Here is a 19165-nt window from a genome sequence, read left to right as displayed (position 1 = left end):
AATTCATAGATGAACTTGGCATTTCAGTCTCTGTTGAATGCATACAAAAGCACTCTCAGAAATCAAGCTTTCCTTGCTTCAGCTGTTCTGTTTTAAAAGGCCTAACCCCTTCCTTCTTTCTTAGTCATACCCTAACTTACCATGGGCTACTCAAGTTTCAACAGCTTTAAAACCTCTCCTAATGAAACAAGTGTTCTTGATTATTCTCTAAAAAGTTTTTATACTGATTTCCTGAACTTATAAAACATGGCATTATTTATTACAGAATCATATTTCTTACTGTCCATAATATAGCATTTGAAAAAGCCCTTTTCCTTGTGTGTGTGTCAAATCTCCCAATGAACTGAAATTTCCCTGGGTAAAATTATATCAATCAAAACTTTAGTGATATAAGAAAATGTTGATATGCAAAATTAAATATGAAATGCAGACTAGAAATTTACAAAAAAGAATGACCTCAAGTATGTGAAAATATAAAGAATGACAAGATAAAATACTTGAAAATGTGGACTCTATCTCTCTGGTTTTGATGTTATAGCAATTATTGTTTGTGTCTTTATTTGCTACATTTTTAAAACATGTAATGGTATTTGAAAAACAACTTTGAAAATGGCATAATTAATGTATAATCAATGTTCTTTATGTATATACATGTATATATGGGCATACAATATATAATAAAATTGGTTACTTGCCTTCAGTTAGAGGAATTAGTATTTTTAAATTAAATTTTTATTTTTGAATTGTTTTAGATTTACAGAAATGTTTCAAATTTAAAGGAGAGAGTTCCTATAGACTTCTCACTCAGGTTTCCCACATGGGACATTTGTCAATACTTGTAAACAAATATTGGTACATTACTATTAACCAAGCTCCAGATTTTATTTGCAACTCACTTCCAAATAATGAAATATTGAACTCATGTTTCATTAATGTCCCCTTTCTGTTCCAGGATTCAATCCAAGACACCACATTGCACTTATTTATCTTGTTGCCTACTAGTCTCTTCTGGTCTGTGACAGTGTCTAAATTCTGTCCTTTTGTAATGACATTGAAGGTTTTGAGGAATCCAGCAGAATACCCCCTAATCAAATTATGGTTTTCTGGAAATACCTCTTCATCTAAATTATGTTTTTTTGGGAACTAATATCACAGAAATGAAGAGCCCTTCTTGTCACATCAAATCAGGTAGTGCAACATGTCCACTGGCCATCACTGATATAAATCATTATCACTTGGTTAAGTGATGCCATGTTTCTCAACTGAAAAGTTGCTACATTTCCCATTTGCATATATATTCTTTGGAAGTGGGTCACTAAATTTAGCTCACCCTCATTGGGTAGGGTGCAGTGTTAAATTCCACTTTTTATAGGTGGAAAATATACAATATTTGCAATTCTTCTGTAAAAATGATTTATCTTTGTTCTCCCATTTATTTACTTATTCAATCATTTATATTAGCACAGACTCATTTATACTTATTTTATATTTAAGTTTTAATACAACAAATTATTTTCTTGTTCAAATTATTCCATCTTTGACTATTGGAAGCATTTTCAGGTTGCATACTATGCCCCTTTGATGTGTATGCAACCTTTTGTCTTTTGAGCATTTATTTACTTTAAAATACTACAAGATGCTCAAGGATCCTCTTCCATTTTCCTTCCCCCAATCCTAAAATCAGCCATTTTTCCAAAGAATCCTGTTTCCTTAATAGCTAGTGGCTTGTCAATCTTGTTGATCTTCTCAAAGTACCAACTTTTGGTGATATTTATCCTCTCTATTGTTTTTTTGTTCTCTATGTCATTTATTTCTGCTTTAATCCTTGTTATTTCTTTTCTTCCACTTGGTTTAGGATAGGTTTGCTGTTCATTTTCTAGCTTCTTCAGTTGATCCATTAGTTCTTTGGTTTTGGCTCTTTCTTCCTTTTTAATACATGCATTTAGTGCTACAAATTTCCCCCTCTGTACTGCTTTTGCTGCATCCCATAGGTTTTGGTATGTTGTGTTCTCATTTTCATTCATCTCTATATGTTTAGCAATTTCTCTTGCTAGTTCTTCGTTAACCCACTGATTGTTTAGGAGTGTGTTGTTTAACCTCCAGGTATTTGTGAATTTTCTAAGTCTCTGATGGTTATTGACTTCTAATTGTATTCCATTGTGGTCAGAGAATGTGCTTTGAATAATTTCTATCTTTTTAAATTTATTGAGGCTTGTTTTATGTCCCAGCATATGATCTATTCTGGAGAAAGTTCCATGAGCACTAGAAAAGTATGTGTATCCTGGTGATTTGGGATATAATGTTCTGTATATGTCTGTTAAATCTAATTCATTTATCAGATTGTTTAGGTTTTCAATTTCCTTATTGGTCTTCTGTCTGGTTGATCTATCTATAGGAGAGAGTGATGTGTTGAAGTCTCCCACAATTATTGTGGAAACATCAATTGCTTCCTTTAGTCTTGCCAGTGTTTCTCTCATGTATTTTGTGGCACCTTGATTGGGTGCATAGACATTTACGATTGTTATTTCTTCTTGCTGAATTGCCCCTTTTATTAGTATGTAGTGGCCTTCTTTGTCTCTCAAAACATCCCTGCATTTGAAGTCTATTTTATCTGAGATTAATATTGCTACACCTGCTTTCTTTTGGCTGTAGCTTGCATGAAATATTTTTTCCATCCTTTCACTTTCAATTTCTTTGCGTCCCTGTGTCTAAGATGAGTCTCTTCTATACAACATATTGATGGTTCATTTTTTTTTGATCCATTCTGCCAATCTATATCTTTTAATTGGGGAGTTTAATCCATTTACATTCAATGTTATAACTGTGAAGGCATTTCTTGAATCAGCCATCTTATCCTTTGGTTTATGTTTGTCATATATATTTTCCCCCTCTCTCTATTAATATCCTTTATTGTACCCATACCGAATCTCTTTAGTACTGAACCTTTCTCCATGTCTCTCTGTCCTTTCTTTGTTTCTCTGTCTGTAGGGCTCCCTTTATTATCTCCAGTAGGGCAGGTCTCTTGTTAGCAAATTCTCTCAGCATTTGTTTGTCTGTGAAAAATTTAAGTTCTCCCTCAAATTTGAAGGAGAGCTTTGCTGGATAAAGTATTCTTGGTTGGAAATTTTTCTCACTCAGAATTTTAAATATATCATGCCACTGCCTTCTTGCCTCCATGGTGGCTGCTGAGTAGTCACTACTTAGTCTTATGCAGTTTCCTTTGTATGTGGTGAATTGCTTTTCTCTTGCTGCTTTCAGAACTTGCTCCTTCTCTTCCGTGTTTGACAGTGTGATCAGAATGTGTCTCAGAGTGGGTTTATTATTTATTCTATTTGGAGTTCACTGGGCATTTATGATTTGTGTATTTATGTTGTTTAAAAGATTTGGGAAGTTTTCCCCAACAATTTCTTTGAATACTCTTCCTAGACCTTTACCCTTTTCTTCCCCTTCTGGAATACCAATGAGTCTTATATTCAGACGTTTTACATTATCTATCATATCCCTGAGGTCCGTTTAAATTTTTTCTCTTTTTTTCCCCATTCTTTATTTTATGCTTTCATTTTCCATTCTGTCATCTTCGAGGTCACTGATTCATTGTTCAACTTCCTCTAGTCTTTTACTATGAGTGTCCAGAATCTTTTCAATTTGGTCAACAGTTTCTTTAATTTCCATAAGATCATCTATTTTTTTATTTAGTCTTGCAATGTCTTCTTTATGCTCTTCTAGGGTCTTCTTGATATCCTTTGTATCCTGTACTATGGTCTCATTGTTCATCTTTAGTTCTTTGAGTAGCTCCTCTAGGTGCTGTGTCCCTTCTGATCTTTTGATTTGGGTGCTTGGGCTTGGGTTATCCATATTGTCTGTTTTTTTCATAAGCTTTATAATTTTCTGTTGTTTTTGGCCTCTTGGCATTTGCTGAACTTGATAGGGTTCTTTTAGGATTTGTAGACCAATTGAAGTCCTTATCTCTAATTTATCAGATCTACAGATTTGTGCAGTACACTTTCTCTAACTAACCAGCAGGTGGCAGCCACGAGCCACCTGTTCTCCACAAGCCAGTTCTCCCCTGCTTTGCCTTTGTGGTGAGTGGGGGAGTGAGTCTTGTGGGGTCCAATTGGTGTAACAAGCTTGCGTGTGTAGTTGGTGTTGCCTGCCCTGTATATGGGGTGTGTTTCTGGGTGGTCGGGGGGGGGGTGGCTCTAACAATTAAATCTCCCCGGTGATCCTGGAGTTTTAAAGCTGCTGCAATAGTCTAATCCTTCAGTTCAGTCCTGCCACAGTTTGTCTCTGCCACTGACCCACAAGTCCTTGATATTGGTGTATGGCTCCTGAGACTTGCAAGTGGGTCCCTCTTCCAGGCCGTGCACTCCCTGGTCCTCTGTTGAGGGATGACTGTGCTATGTCACAGGTGAGTGCCATCCCCCCAGGGTGGTTCTGGGCTGCTGGGCTGTGTAGGGAGGCTCCCAGTCTGCTGAAATGATGGCTGAATGGGGTTTTGTTAATTCACACTGCTCCACTTTCCCAACTCTGGGACAATCAGCTGAGGTTGCAGGGAAGGCTAATGTCCACACCCAGTTTTGTGGTGTGTGCCTGTTATTTGAAGCACTTTTGTCACACTGGGTTGTCTGGGCCAGCTCTGGGCTGTAGGGCTGGCGATGGGCAGGAGTGTTTCCTGTTCACCAGGATGATGGCTGTGAGCGGACACCCCCCTTTTCTTGGGAAGTTGTGGTGGTTAGTGAATTTGCTCAGCCACTGGATTATTGCCTTTTGTCTCAGAGCTCTCTTAGTTCTGCTCTTGTCTTGACCTGCCCAAATTGCAAGTCTTTGGGCTTATTAGAGTAATTGTTTTAGAAACAGAAAAAAAGGATTAAAAAAAAAAGGGCCCTCCTGACAGATCTAATGGATTATTGAAATACTAAGAGACAAAGTAATTAGGGCCATTAATGAAAGGTCCACAGGGCAGAGAGATCAGCTTTTCTTTGGGATTTGCATATGAGCCTCAGGGCCTGAGCTCTGCCCTTCCCCTTTCTGTGTTCACCAGAACTCCAAAAGTCCTCTGCTTTTATTTTGGAGTTTTTCATGCTGTTTTTTTCTATGCCTGTCTCCTCTCTGCTGGGCTGGCTGCTCTCAGATTCTCTGGTGTCTTGTCTCAGTCTATCTATGGTTGGAGTTTGGATCAGTAGAATGAGTTTCCAATAAGGGCTGCCACTGCAGTTCTCCCATCTCCTTCCCGGAGCTGACAGCTCCTCCTCCCATGGGACTGAGCCTGGCAGGGAGGGGTGCATGTCCCCTGGCCACAAAAACTTACAGATTTCTCTGATCTCAGCAGTTCCACATTTTCATGAGTGTTGTATGAAGTACGCCCAAAGTCAGATTGCTCTGTGGTGTCCAGTCCACACAGTTCCTGGCTTTCTACCTACTTTCCTGGAGGAGTAACTAAAACATACAGCTCACCAGTCCACCATCTTGCCCCACCTCTAGGATAGTGTTTTGATCTGAAGCTTCCTTGGAGGTGTTAGTGATCAAAATATCATTGACAAAAACTCCTTCCTGAAGTTGAAGCTCTCTTAGAATTCTAGCTAAATGATTCTGCAAATAAAGTGGGGGCATTCTTAAACCCCTGGGAGAGCAAAGCCAAGCAATATTGATCCTTTACATTTGTCTTGGCATCCTCCTATTCAAAGGCAAATAATTCTTGGGATTCTGGACTTAGAGGTACACAGTAGAAGCCATCTTTAAGTCCAACACCATAAACCAACAGAGATTCCCAGATAGGGTGGTAAGTGATGTGTAAGGGTTAGGTTCTACTTGTTGAGTATCTTTCACTCTTTGATTAACAGCCTTCAAATCCTGTGATTTGTACTCATTAGTACAGGGTTTTTGGACAGGCAGAATAAGAGTATTGTATGGAAATTGGCAATGTCAAATTAACTGATGCCAAATAAATGCATCTGCTAATAGTTCTATGCCTTCCATGGCCTCCCTCTCAGAGGTTACTGCTTCAAATGAGGGTTTTTTGTTTGTTTTTGCATCAGGGTGAATCTTTACCTGGATCAATTCTGCATTTCTTGTTCTTCCTGTAATTCCATCAGCCATACATCTTACCTCTCCTTCAGGAGAATATCCTCCAGGATCTCAAGGTGGTTATCTTCATTAAAGTTTAGTAGGGCAGCCCAAAGTGCACATGCTTTACAGAAGGAACTTCAATGATTACTTTTTGTGAAGAGAAGGTCACCTGACCATTTAGTTGGCAGATCCCATCCAACAGTGGGATAGAACATTCAGGCATATAAAGGAAGATGTGCTTTCAATTAGGGTCCCCCAGGTGATATTCAAGGGATTTTAAGGAAGGGTTTATGGCCCATGGTCACAGAAAATCCCCATGATAGCCTCAGTCTTTGGAGAGAGAGAACCTTGTTTTTCATTTAAAGCAGAATAACTAGCTCCAGTATCTACTAGAAAGTCTATAAGTTTCTTTCCCAGCATCACAGTTCCCTGGGCTCTTCATGGATAATGTAGATGTGAGTTGTTAGGCTGAAAGGTGCCCCAGGTCCCCATCAGTTCTGGTTGTTCCTCTCTCAGTGAGCTAAGGCATTTGGTAGGCTGACTTGAGAGCAATTCTTGGTTCCCTATCATTTGGATAAACCCGGCACTCCCATTTCCAGTGTTCCTCCTTGTGATAAATGCATTGTTGTGGCCTTAAAGGGGTGGTCACCTTTTCAGTTTGTGGGGGTTGGGTGAGTGGAGGAGGGGTGGAGGTCTTACATATGGTATTAAAAAATTCCAGACCAATATCCCTTATGAATGTAGATGCAAATATCCCCAAGAAAATACTAGCAAAGTAAATCCAACAACTCATTTGGAGTTATACACCAGGATCAAGATGGATTTATCCCTAGTTTGCAAGCATGGTTCAACATAAGAAAGCCAATTAATCTAATGCATCACATTAACAGAATAGGAAAAAACAAACACATTATCATGTCAATTGATGCAGAAAAGGCATTTTTTAAAAACTTAGCACCCCATCTTGAGAAAAGCACTTCAAAAATTAGGAACAGAGGAAAACTTCCCAAACATGATAAAGAGCATATGTAAAAAACCCAGAACTAATACCCTACTTAATAGTGAAAGACTGAAAGCTTACCCTGTAAAGAGGAGGAACAAGGATTTATTTGTGGTCTTAGAATTACAAGTCAGGGAGCAGAGATTCAGGTTGCAACCCAAACTGTGTCCATTGTTGGACTTCCAAGCAAGGGTTTTAAAAAGAAAAAAAAGAAAACTATATAAATATTTGTAAAGAATTATGAGTTTTGGATATTTGGGGCTTTCCAAATGTCCTTCATGTTAGAAAGTTTCCTGTTGTCTTTATCTTGTATTTGGTTCATGGCATCCAGATGTTTTCAGGAACATTGTAGCTTTTGGTTTTGCATACCTTGTCAATTTGTGTTATCTGACTGAGATGTGCAAAAAATAGTAATTTCCTAAATGTCCTCCTGACTCTGTTTTAAATCTCTTAGCCATAGAAATTCTATTTTATTTGTTTCTCAGTTCTTAAGTCATTCTAATAACTACATTCACTTCTTAACAATTCTTTTTCAAATTCACCTTGGTGTTTATGTAAATTTATAAAAAGAATCCAGGATTTAATTTTCATAAATGAGATATCTTTGATTCTAATTGTGACAAAAAATTTAAAGAAATAGGAAAAAAGTAGTTATATTTTGATGAGATACTCAAACTTGTGCACAATTTTAAGGATGGAACCTCTTGTCTTTATGTTAAAAAGGGAGAATGGAAAGGGTTACTGTGATATTGAAGATGTAATATGACAAAATTGAGACTTTTATTGTTTAATGTAGTCATAGATATTGAGCTAAAATTGAAAAGGGATTTACTCTCTCAATATATGATACAAGGGGTTTGAAAACCATGTCTTTTTACCACCTAAAATTTTTTCATTTATTAACAGAAATATAGCCACAAAATATTAGAAATGCTGGACTTTAATGTACACACATCTTTGGTTCAAAAAGTTCTGCACAAAAAATGTCATATGTTGGGCCCAGATATGGCTCACAGAGCTAATCTAGGAGTAAGGTAAAAAGCCCACTTTGATACTAATGCCTAATTTGTGGGGAAAGCAGCACTCAGAAGAGTAACTCCTCTGCAGTAGATTCTTTGCTTTTGTGGAAGCCCTGCTCTGATGATAAAGAAAATAATATAACCAAATAAATAAATGTCATGTAACAGATAACAGCTGTATGCTTCCTGATCACAGTATTTGTCTATGGTTACATCATATGACATAATCTTTTTTGACTTTGTTGTCTATACTTTATTCTAGCATGATACGTAAACTGTGCCAAATTCAAACTACTTGTGCATTTCAGTTTTTTTCCTTTACTTATGTGCACCATTAATTTTAATGACTGTAGAGTTTCCCTTAAATATATTTCTTTCAGTTTGTTGAAGCTGCCATTATGAAAAATACAAGAAGTGGATTAACTTTTTTAAAGGAGATTTATCTGGTTATAAATTTACAATTCTAAGGCCATAAAAATGTCCATGCTAAAGCATCAACAATATGATACCTTCACTGGAGAATGACTGATGGTGTCTGGAACACCTTTGTCAACTGGGAAGGCACATGGCTGGTGTCTGCTTGTCCTTTGCTCCCAAGTTGTGTTTCAAAATGGCTTTCTCCAAAATGTCTCCAGGCTGCTCTTCTCTCAGCTCCTATGCATCTTTGATTCTTTCTCTCAGGGTGTTTCTCTCTAATCATCTGGGGGTCCTCTCTTAGCTTCTCTGAGGAAACTCTGGGCTTTATCTTTTAGCATAGCTAATCATATGGCTTTTCCCCTATACACATCTATCATGTTTATGGGTCCATTAAATCTCCAGGTATTCCCATAGATGACTGAGCACTCTGGTCTAGTATCAATAATGGTTAAAATGGACAAATGGTTTGCTGGAGATGACTGGAAAACTGGTCCTATGTGAGTCCTCCAATCATCTGCTGCCATCTGTATTTGAAGATGACCATGTCCCCAGCCCTAGACTTCAGGGGTAGGGGGTACCCACGCCCTTAAATCAGACTTTATTTCCTCATGGAGGGGGAGTGCCATGGGAGTGATGACAGATGGCCCATATTTAAATGTAGTCAGGTTGATATCATGTATCCTTAGGCAGCTTTTGCCAGAGTCCTATGAATGTAGAATTAGGTTCTTTATTTATTATTTTTTTTTCTGTTGGACTACCTGAAGCAATGAAATCAATCCATAATTGTTAACAGGTTACACTACATGCCCCCTCTGTCCATACCCTTGTGAGTTCTCTTTGGTTAATTTTCTTACCCTTTACGGCCATATTTCTTAGCCATCAGCTGTTGCACTGCCACCCAGTGAATTCTCTGGCTGACTAGAGGGCTTAGATTAGCAGCCAATGTCCCATACCAGGATGAAAGTGCAGTTTGGAGGATTTTATCTTTCATCAGGACCATAAAGTGTTCAGCATATTCCGCATGCTTCATTCCTAATTCTCAGGCTATATTTTTTAATTATTCCATAGATGAAGCTCTGCCTATTTTGGAAAGCATATCCCCTTCATTAGGCCAGGCCAATTTTGCAAATAAAATGCACCATACTAATAAATATTGTATGCCATCTGGTCTTTCTTTGATAAAGACACTGGCAAAGAGAGGGATGTGTAGTTATGCTAGCAATTTTTGCCATTTCCATTCCCCAAAGGATAATACCATCTCCCTCTACTAAGTCCCATAATCTTAATAACCAAGCAACTATGTTTTCTTGGCTCTTTTGTTTCAAGTTTTCTGTTAGTTCTACTAATTCTGCAAGGGTACACCCTTCATTACTGTTTGCTTTTGTGCAGGGATATCTTGCCATTTGTCATCAGGTTCCCTGGTTGCTTTCATTTTTGTAATTAAAAATGGCTCATTTTAATTTCAATTTTTTCCTCCTATAATCCCTCTACTAAACTCTCCAGGAATTCCAAGGCTTTGGATCCCAGCCTTCTTTCTGTATAATCACTCAGATCTGCTGCAATGCCATCCTTAGTCTGTACATTTTCACATTTTAACTTCTAATTGTCACTCAATGGTTTGCACTTTTTTTCTAATGCATCAGTATTGTTGGAAAATACTAATCTAATATCCTTTTCTAGAGCTAAAGCTCTTCTAGTCTTTTCTAGAGCTAAAGCTCTTCTAGTCTTTTCAATTCAGCTTCTGCTTTGAATTGGGCTTTAATATTATATCTAGCTGTCCATATCAATGGCCACACAGCAGCAGCAATCTCTTCTTTACCTTGTGATTTCCATTTGCATGCCAGGTTTCCCTTCAGGACAAATAAGACTCCAGGTGTCATTTTGGGGTATTCCCAAACACACACACTGGAGTAAACTTTTCTATAAAAGGGTTACCTCCCCTACATACTGGTAGTTTGCCACCCTGGATTGCCCCCATCAAGTGCAACATGGTGGCCATGGACTCTCATTTCCCTCAGCTAGTTTTGTTTTCAGTCTTCTGGCTGATCCTCCAATTGTCTAGGAGTGAACCTACAGAACAGGTTCTGCCAAAGTTCACTGGGCACTGAATACCAAAAAATGAAGCAGGCCACTTCACATAACAAAATAATAGCAGTTTACTAGTGAACTTGTAGAGCAGGTAGCTGGTCCTGGGTGCCTGAAGGATATTCAGAATAGTGCTAAAGGCCACCCTGTGGGTTAAAGAGGGCTATACAGGGCAAGAACAAGGAAGGCTCTGAGACAATTCAGGATTGCCAGATCATACACGTGTCTTTATTGTTACTGATATGTAGCAGGAGTGGTTCTAGGACAGTTAGCTATCTTGCTTAAGAATGTGCATGTTCACTTTAAGATACACCTATGGGAGGTGAGGGAGAAAGTTTGTCTTAGCTAGCAACTTATGGTTCTCTTCTTTGTGTTCTCATAAAACTCTATTCTGGTGTCACAGATTGGCAGTCATTGCACATTCTTAGCCCTTTCACCATGAGTTTCTTTTTATTTTCAGTAACAATAGGCATATATATAGATAGATAGATAGAATATTATGTAATAATATGTATTCAATAACTATACAAATATATATATATTATTACTTAATTATATAATGTGTATGTAATACAAATATATACATTATATGTATATATAAAATGCAAGTATTGCTTGAAGAAACAGACTATGAAATATATATAATTAATTGCAAATCCATGAAATCATTATGATAATATCATATGTGTATAACAGTGTACAGAGATTCCAGAACACCTTCATTCAAATTAAATTACATTATTTCCACACCAGTCTCATTCCACACTCCTCAATATAATCTTTACTACTTCATTAGCCTCATAAAGTTTGAATATCATTGTACTTACAGTTAGTATTTCCAGTTAAGACACACTTTCTGACAAGAATTTTTTGTAAATTTTCTAATTTGATCCTTTAATAAAGAAATTTATTTAAGTCAGAAACTTAGATAATAAACATATCCTTGCATTTTCCTTCAGAACATCCCAAATTCTAGAGGAGGCAGTGCTATGGCAGGATACTGGATAAAATATTTCCTCTTCTCCCCATTTATCCATCATTTCCTATCCAGCTTCAGTAAACAGCCCTGTGTGTCAAGGGTCACAGGGATGGACCTAGTCTGTGATTCAGGAACCACTGAAGCAGGAACACTCAGGGTTGCTCAAGAATAGGATGGGAAATTTCCATAACCAACAGAAAATCTCCATCACCAATAGGCTGAAATGATAAAGTGATATGTATCAGGGCTTACCATCTCTCCCTAAGGAAGTGTTCTAGTTTGCTAATGCTGCTAGAATGCAAAACAGCAGAAATGGATTGGCTTTTATAAAAGGGGGTTTATTTGGTTACACAGTTACAGTCTTAGGGCCACCAAGTGTCCAAGGTAACATACCAACAATCAGGAACCTTCACTGGAGGATGGCCAATGGTGTCTGGAAAACCTCTGTTAGCTGGAAAGGCACATGGTTGGCATCTGCTCCAAAGTTCTGGTTTCAGAATGGCTTTCTCCCAGGACATTCCTCTCTAGCAAGCTTGCTCCTCTTCAAAATGTCACTCACAGCTGCACTCCATTCCATCTCCCTGAGTCAGCACATTTATATGGCTCCACTGATCAAGGCCCAACCTGAATGCGTGGGGCCACGCCTCCATGGAAATATCCCACCAGTTATCATCTACAGTTGGGTGGGGCGCATCTCCATGCAAACAAACTAATCCAAATGTTCCAACTTAATCCCCACTATTATGTCTGCCCCACAAGATTGCATCAAAGAATATGGCTTTTTCTGGGGGACATAATACATTCAAACTGGCACAGAAATGAAAAATGCTCTTATTAGAGTCATGCAGAAGAGAGAGGGCTCCAGGCAATTAAAATGACAGTGTTGCTGAATATTTCTCCTCATCTTAACTTTCTGTCATATTTATGTGTTTATTTGGTCACTCCCTATGTAAACTGGTATCCATTTATTAGTTTGTAATTTTGTTGAGCCACCCTCTATTAGACCATGTATGATCTGGAACATTTCTATGTATATGTTTTAGAAATCTACATAGGGAATGGAATCCATGAAATATGTGTTGAGCCTGTGACTTAAATACATGGTAATTTTATGACAACTACTGTTTAAAAAATGTGGTGTTTTCCTTCAAATTGTATCACAGAAATCCCCATGCATGTTCCAATTTTAGATAATTTTATTATGAAAATCATTTTTGTAACTCATTCCATTTTTTTATCTGAAGGAGAAATACAGCAAGTTTTCAGGGTGCTGCTTTGTACTGGACAGTCTGGGTTTTACTTTCTCGATCTGCCAGCTTCTTAAGCCTATGGCAACTCAACTTGGTAATTCACCAAAACTTTAAATCTATTTTTCTCAACTGTACAAAAAAGAACTGTAAATTCAGAGAGTTGTGTTAAAGATAGGATCAGATGATAAATGGAAAGAATTTAATGCAATTCTAATCAATTATGGCTAGATCATCAGAATACTTACATTCTTGCAAAATTTTTAATACACATTAGCTTTTGTTATGAAAATGTTCACAGGTGTTTTATAAGTACTTTTTCTTAGTCTTATTACAAACAAAGAAATAAACAACTAAAAAGGAATAAAGAGCACTTCAATATTTTGTCTTAGAGAAAAATAAAATATTGAGAGAAATGAAGATATGGAAAAAAAGTATATGTTTATATGTTAGCATGGAAGAAAATTAAGAACAATTTTGAGTTAATAAAGAAAATAAAAATAGCCTAGCCATTTTTGATTGTTCCATTCATGGTCTTCCAGACTAATCTTTATATATAAAATATATATATACACAATTTTGTTTTCTATTTCCATTTTTCAGCTTTTGGTTTTCACTCATCTTTACAACATTTGTTATACTTTTGTTGTTTAAATTTGAGAAATTAATATTTTCATGCTACATGACTGAACTTAAGAAACTCATCTTGCCATGTTTTAAGATTTGAAGTTTTGTAATTCGTGAGGTTAAGTATCTCCTTGCAGCAATCTCTTTTGTGTCTACCTGCTAACCATGTGAAAATCCTAGCAAACTTTGATGGATCAATAAGCTTCAGTAAATGGTATTCCTTCGTTTATTTTTGGTATGATTAAAATAATCATTTCTTTCTCCTTGAGTTCTACAAGTTTGTGTTCTTTGAAAAGAAATAAATTCTGAGTTAAATTACTGGCTTATTTGTTTTGAAAATTTTAATACAGAAAAGTTATAAAGCTAAGGATTGATAATGAATACAAATTTTGTGATATCCCAAATTTTTGTTCACTAGGGTTACTAAAATTTCCTTTTAAAAATTCCTTTACAAAATCTGGAATTGCAGTTTTATTTTTTTATTATTCAACATATACCTAAGAACATATGTTTCCTTCCTTATCCTGTATTTGATATTTTCATTTACACTACAGCAATACTTTTTAGACATATTTTTACTTTCACATGATTTGTATCTTTACTTTATATTAAGTATTTCTTTGCAGAATTATATTTGTTCATTTTCTTATATGATTTTTGAAAGATTAAAATAAATTTAAAACTGCTTTATAATTAAACTATTAGTTACTTTTTCCTGGTTCTATCAGTGCTGATTAATTTACTCAAATACTTAAAATGTGCATTATTTTCCTCTATATATTGAATTTGTATGAAAATTTTAACTTATCATATATGATATCCATATCTGTTAAGGTATTATGGCTTATTTTTGATCTGAACTCTATGTTGTCCAGCATCTGTATTTATTGCAATTCATCTTATTTGCAGTTAGAGATGTCTTTGATAAATATTTATTTAATAAAATATTTTGGACTAATCTCTCATCTTGTATATGCATTGTGTCTTCTTATATTTATAAGATCTATATATTTTCATATTTTTATGACCTGTGCATGACTTGCTCTCATTTATGTATATTTCTGTGAAATGGGTGCTGTTTGTTTTTGTTAGCAATAATGGTCATCAGCTTCTCTAATTTTTCAGACAGTAATAAGTCCAAGAAATGCTTATGTTTTACTTAAATTCAGACTACCCTATACTCTTATATTCACCACAGCACTTATGAGGTTATTACATAAATGTAATATAATCTCTGAGCACTGTGAAAACACTAGGAGATTTGCATTGTCCCACTATTGTCCCTATTTATATCAATGCGTATCATATTCTTTGTCAGACATGGTCTGAAATATTTTTAAGACAAATACTCTTGTTCTTGGTGTTATGGCATAATTATACATATTGGAAAATTTGAACTTGTTCAATATTGATAAAGAAAATGAGACAGGAATAGAGCATGGCAAAATATGATTAATAGATTTTGTTTGCCAATGGGTAATTTTGAATAATAATAGTATAAAACAGTTTCTATTTTTCTAGCCTCTACTGTGTATCAGATATTTATAAGAATGGGGAAATTATTGCATTTCAATAGCAGATGGTCCTAGTTTTAAAAGAATTTGTAAAAAGGCATATTCCCACTTTAAACCATATGCATATATTTGTGTAAGCTGAGTGAGGTGAACACAAATCACATTTAGTTAATTATTCAAGATAAACAATTATGAAAATTTAAGTAAATTTTAAATTTTCATATGAAATAATAGGGCTTTATTGATTTCATTAATTTATGCTTTTAACATTGATGGTAAACAGTTCAATTTGCAAACAATTTGGGGATCTACAGGTTACTATAAATGCCTTTTATGAAAACACAAAAAAATTGACCTGTTAGGGAAGCTATGCTTACTTCCAAACTAAGTACATACATATGCTTCCTGTGTTCATGATTTTAGTGCTACTCTGTTAATAATAAAAAGCAAATATAGAAAACTGTAGTAGGATATTATACAAAGGATATACTTCCTCCCTCAGTCAATTTGTGCATAATTGACCAAGGCTTAAACAATTGAAATTCTTCTTCTAAAATGTTAACCTTAAAACTAGAGTGTTACTGACTGAGGACTGTGGGAAAATGCAGGGTAGAAGCTTCAGGAATCAGTCCCACTACCACAACTATTGAACTGACAGGAACTGTCTGAATCAGCTATTTTGAAACTCAGGTGTCTAGTAGAACACTGTGCAGTAGCTACAAGCCCCCATCCCATAACCTCCTGGCAGATAGCAGTGGGGTCTGCAGTCCCAGCTCCTCATACAGCTTGTTGGTCCCAGGGTGGGATATAAAAACCTGGTTTCCAAAGTCCTGTGGGTATCTGGTTAGATTGCTGTTCACTACTTTGATCAGCTACATCAGTTCATTTGTACCCAGCTCTGAGTGTGGCCATTGTTCCAAAGCGCCTCATGAAAAGGCATTAGAGGAGTGTTAAAGACAATACACTGCCTTAGAACTACAGAAAACAGTTAAAGGATGGCATAAACTGCATACATGCTGAGTCAAGAAACACAGCTTTAAAAGACAAAGGAGATGCTCCTGGCATCTTTACTGGCCTCTCCCCCATGCCATCCCCAGTGCAGTATAATATCAGCCTGTGCCCCCATTGTTGTTCTCTGGCCTTGTCTGACTGGGAAAGACTGACCTCCTCTTGGACTCACCCCTCCTCACTGCCAAATTGCCCCCCAGGTAAAAGCTCCAGACAGCTAAAGTAGTAGAAGAAACCCAAACAGCCTGGGGCAAAACTTATCTGCTAAAATCTTACAATAGAGCACCAAGGAGAGGGAGAAATTCTACTTCATGAAAAGTAGAAAGGAATTAAAATTCCTTTAAATAGGAAAACTTATTAAGGCCACAAATGAGCAAAAGTCCATGGCAAGGCACAGTCTCAGAAAAGAAAGGGAAGGCTGCACTTTGCATTCACTTGAGGCTGATTTTCTTGATATTATGGCTGAACTCTGAAGTAGGACCCAGCTCAACACAAATCTAACATAAAAAAATGGGAAAGGTATTTATTGCATTTGTTTGTGGCACTTAAAAGCAAACAAAAGCTGAATACAAACCCAAGAATAAGACAGCCCAGGGACTAAATCCTAGCATTAACAACTTAAAATACTAAAATGTGCAGAGTGCAACAAAATATTAAAAAACAGAAAAGAAGCAAAAATTTATGGCCCATCAGAATAAAGAAGATAAAAGTCAAGAAAACATCAATGATGAATATCAAGCTGTGTTTTATTTCGAAAAGGAAGCATACTTCCACCAGAAGATACAATAATGATTCCATTGAACTGGAAGTTAATACTTCCAGCCAATCACTTTGGGTTCCTCATGTCTCTTTATCAATAGCCAAAGAAGGGAATTACTATACTTTCTGAGGTTGCTTGTCTTGTTATCATGTCAAAATAGGACTGCAACACAATGGAGGTAAAGAAGAGTTCACCTGGAATACAGGAGATCCCCTAGGGTGTATTTTAGTTCTAGTATTTCCTTTGATTAAATTCAGTGGAAACCTACAATTCATTCCAGGCAAGACTACCATTGTTTCAGAAACATCAGAAAAGAAATTTTGGGTAATCTCATGAGGCAAACAACCATGACCCACCAAGGTGATTGCTGAGTATAAAGGGAATATGGGATGGATAGTGGAAGAAGGCAATTAAAAATATGAGCTATGATTGAGACCATTTACAGATATGAGGAGCTTAAAGTTATGAATATTTCTTCCTTGTTTTGCTATGAATATATTTTTGTATATACATAAAGTAAATATCTTTATTTTCTTCCGTATCTTATCCCCTTATCATATGACATAAGTTGCATTAACTTCATGTTGTAGTAGTTAAGATACAAGATAGATTCTGGTGCTGCTGCCAGTGCACAGTGGGCTGGGTGTCGGTGCTCTTCATCATCTTCATGGTGGGCTGGTCCTACTATGCATATGTGGTGGAGCTCTGCACGTTTCTACCTGTCCAATGCTTAAAAGGAATATTATGAAAAGGAATTCAGTCAAGAAAGACAGCAAGAAGTTTTGAGATGAGCCACAAGGGACTTACCTATTTACAACACATCAGCTTCATGATATATAAGATATTGTGAAAAATGTCAGTTGATTAAACCTGATCATATAGACCACTGCTCAGCATGTGACTTATGAATTCTCAAGATGGATCATCACTGTCCGTGGGTGAATAATTGTGTGGGATTTTCTAATTACAAATTCTTCCTGCTGTTTTTATTGTATTCCATATGATATTGCCTTTTTGTGAATACAACAGTTTTATGGTACTTTAAAAATTTTGGATGAATGAACTGTCAGATACATGGGCAAATTTCCATTTAATTTTTCTTTTCTTTGTGTCTGCAATGTTCTTCATCAGCATCCTGTTACTTTTCAGCTATCACTGCTGGCTGGTTGGAAAAAAATTGAACAGTAGTGGGTGCACCCACATTTTCATATGGACCTAATGGAAATGATTTCTCTCTTGGATACAGTAAAAATTGGAGACAAGTCTTTGGTGATGAAAAGAAATATTGGCTACTTCCAGTATTTTCAAGCTTGGGTGATGGTTGCAGTTTTCCAACTCACCTTTGGGGATGGACCCAGAACCAGCTTCTGTTACAAGCCAAAATAAACATTCCAGAAGCATTGGATCAAATCAAACTTTTCCTATCAAACCACTTAGTGAATCAAAAAAATAAAAAAACAATTATTGGACAGTGAATCTCACTGGACAGAGAATGGATCTGAAGAAGGCAGCATCATATCAGGATTATAAAAACAAATTATGAAGTGATATTTTCAGTTTCATTTGGAAGAAAATGATCAATGAAATGAAACAATGAAAGTGTAAAAGAAGATATATTTTTTAAAAAAGGAAACCTTTGTACAGATTGCTGTATCCACAGAAGCACTGCTCCAGAGCAGGAAGACACTTTAATCTTAAATGTCCATTTGTGCGATATTGACTTACAGCTACAAAAGTGACTTAATTTTACTTTGGAAATAATACTTATCTTTTATGAGATGATGTAACATGAGCACTCAATCACATGTTTTACACAGCATATGTATTTTTTTTACCTGAATAACATTATTAGAGGTTTATTAAGGGTCCATATAAATTTTCACTCCAAAATCACAATCTGAAAAGTTGTCTTAAGTGAAATGTATCTAGGGCAGTATGGTGGAGGTGAGTAATAATATCCAAATCTATTGCTTGTGCTATTATAAGGAAAAAAGAAAATAACTGCTTTTTTAAATTGGGTGTTTGCTAACTTATAATTACTGTTTTATACTTTCAACATTTTTAATAAAGATTTCTTTTATTGTTGACTATAAACTAACACTCAGAAAGATTTTGTGTCTAAATATAATCATTTAAACTATAGAGTACATTTGTATAATTCATTGAAGGCTTAGTTATATGTAATAGTACAACCATATAGTGTAGTGGATGCCCAAGCCTTAAAGGAAACGGCAATATAGGAAATATTTTGTCTTCTCTTTGCTTTTTAATTACTTTTCTGTTGAAGCTTCAGTGCCCAGAAAGTGTCCATATAAATATCCTCAGGGTAGAACATAATGTGCTGCTGAGTTGGGTCTTTCAAATTTCAAGTAAGATAATTATTGAAAATTACTGTGAAACTTTTTGCAGTAATCACATAATAGCTTAAACAGTGGCTTAAAAC

The 19165-nt window shown here is 36.1% G+C and overlaps 1 pseudogene; it reads left to right on the top strand.

The window, feature by feature from the left end:
• Positions 1–8955: 8955 nt before the first annotated feature.
• LOC119520779 lies at positions 8956–18197 on the top strand (annotated as a pseudogene).
• Positions 18198–19165: the final 968 nt, after the last annotated feature.

This window comes from Choloepus didactylus, chromosome 26 (genome assembly GCF_015220235.1).
Source record: "Choloepus didactylus isolate mChoDid1 chromosome 26, mChoDid1.pri, whole genome shotgun sequence".
Classification (NCBI taxonomy): Eukaryota; Metazoa; Chordata; class Mammalia; order Pilosa; family Megalonychidae; genus Choloepus; species Choloepus didactylus.
The sequence above is the reverse complement of the archived record's forward strand: the minus strand, read 5'-3'. Positions and strand labels throughout refer to the sequence as shown.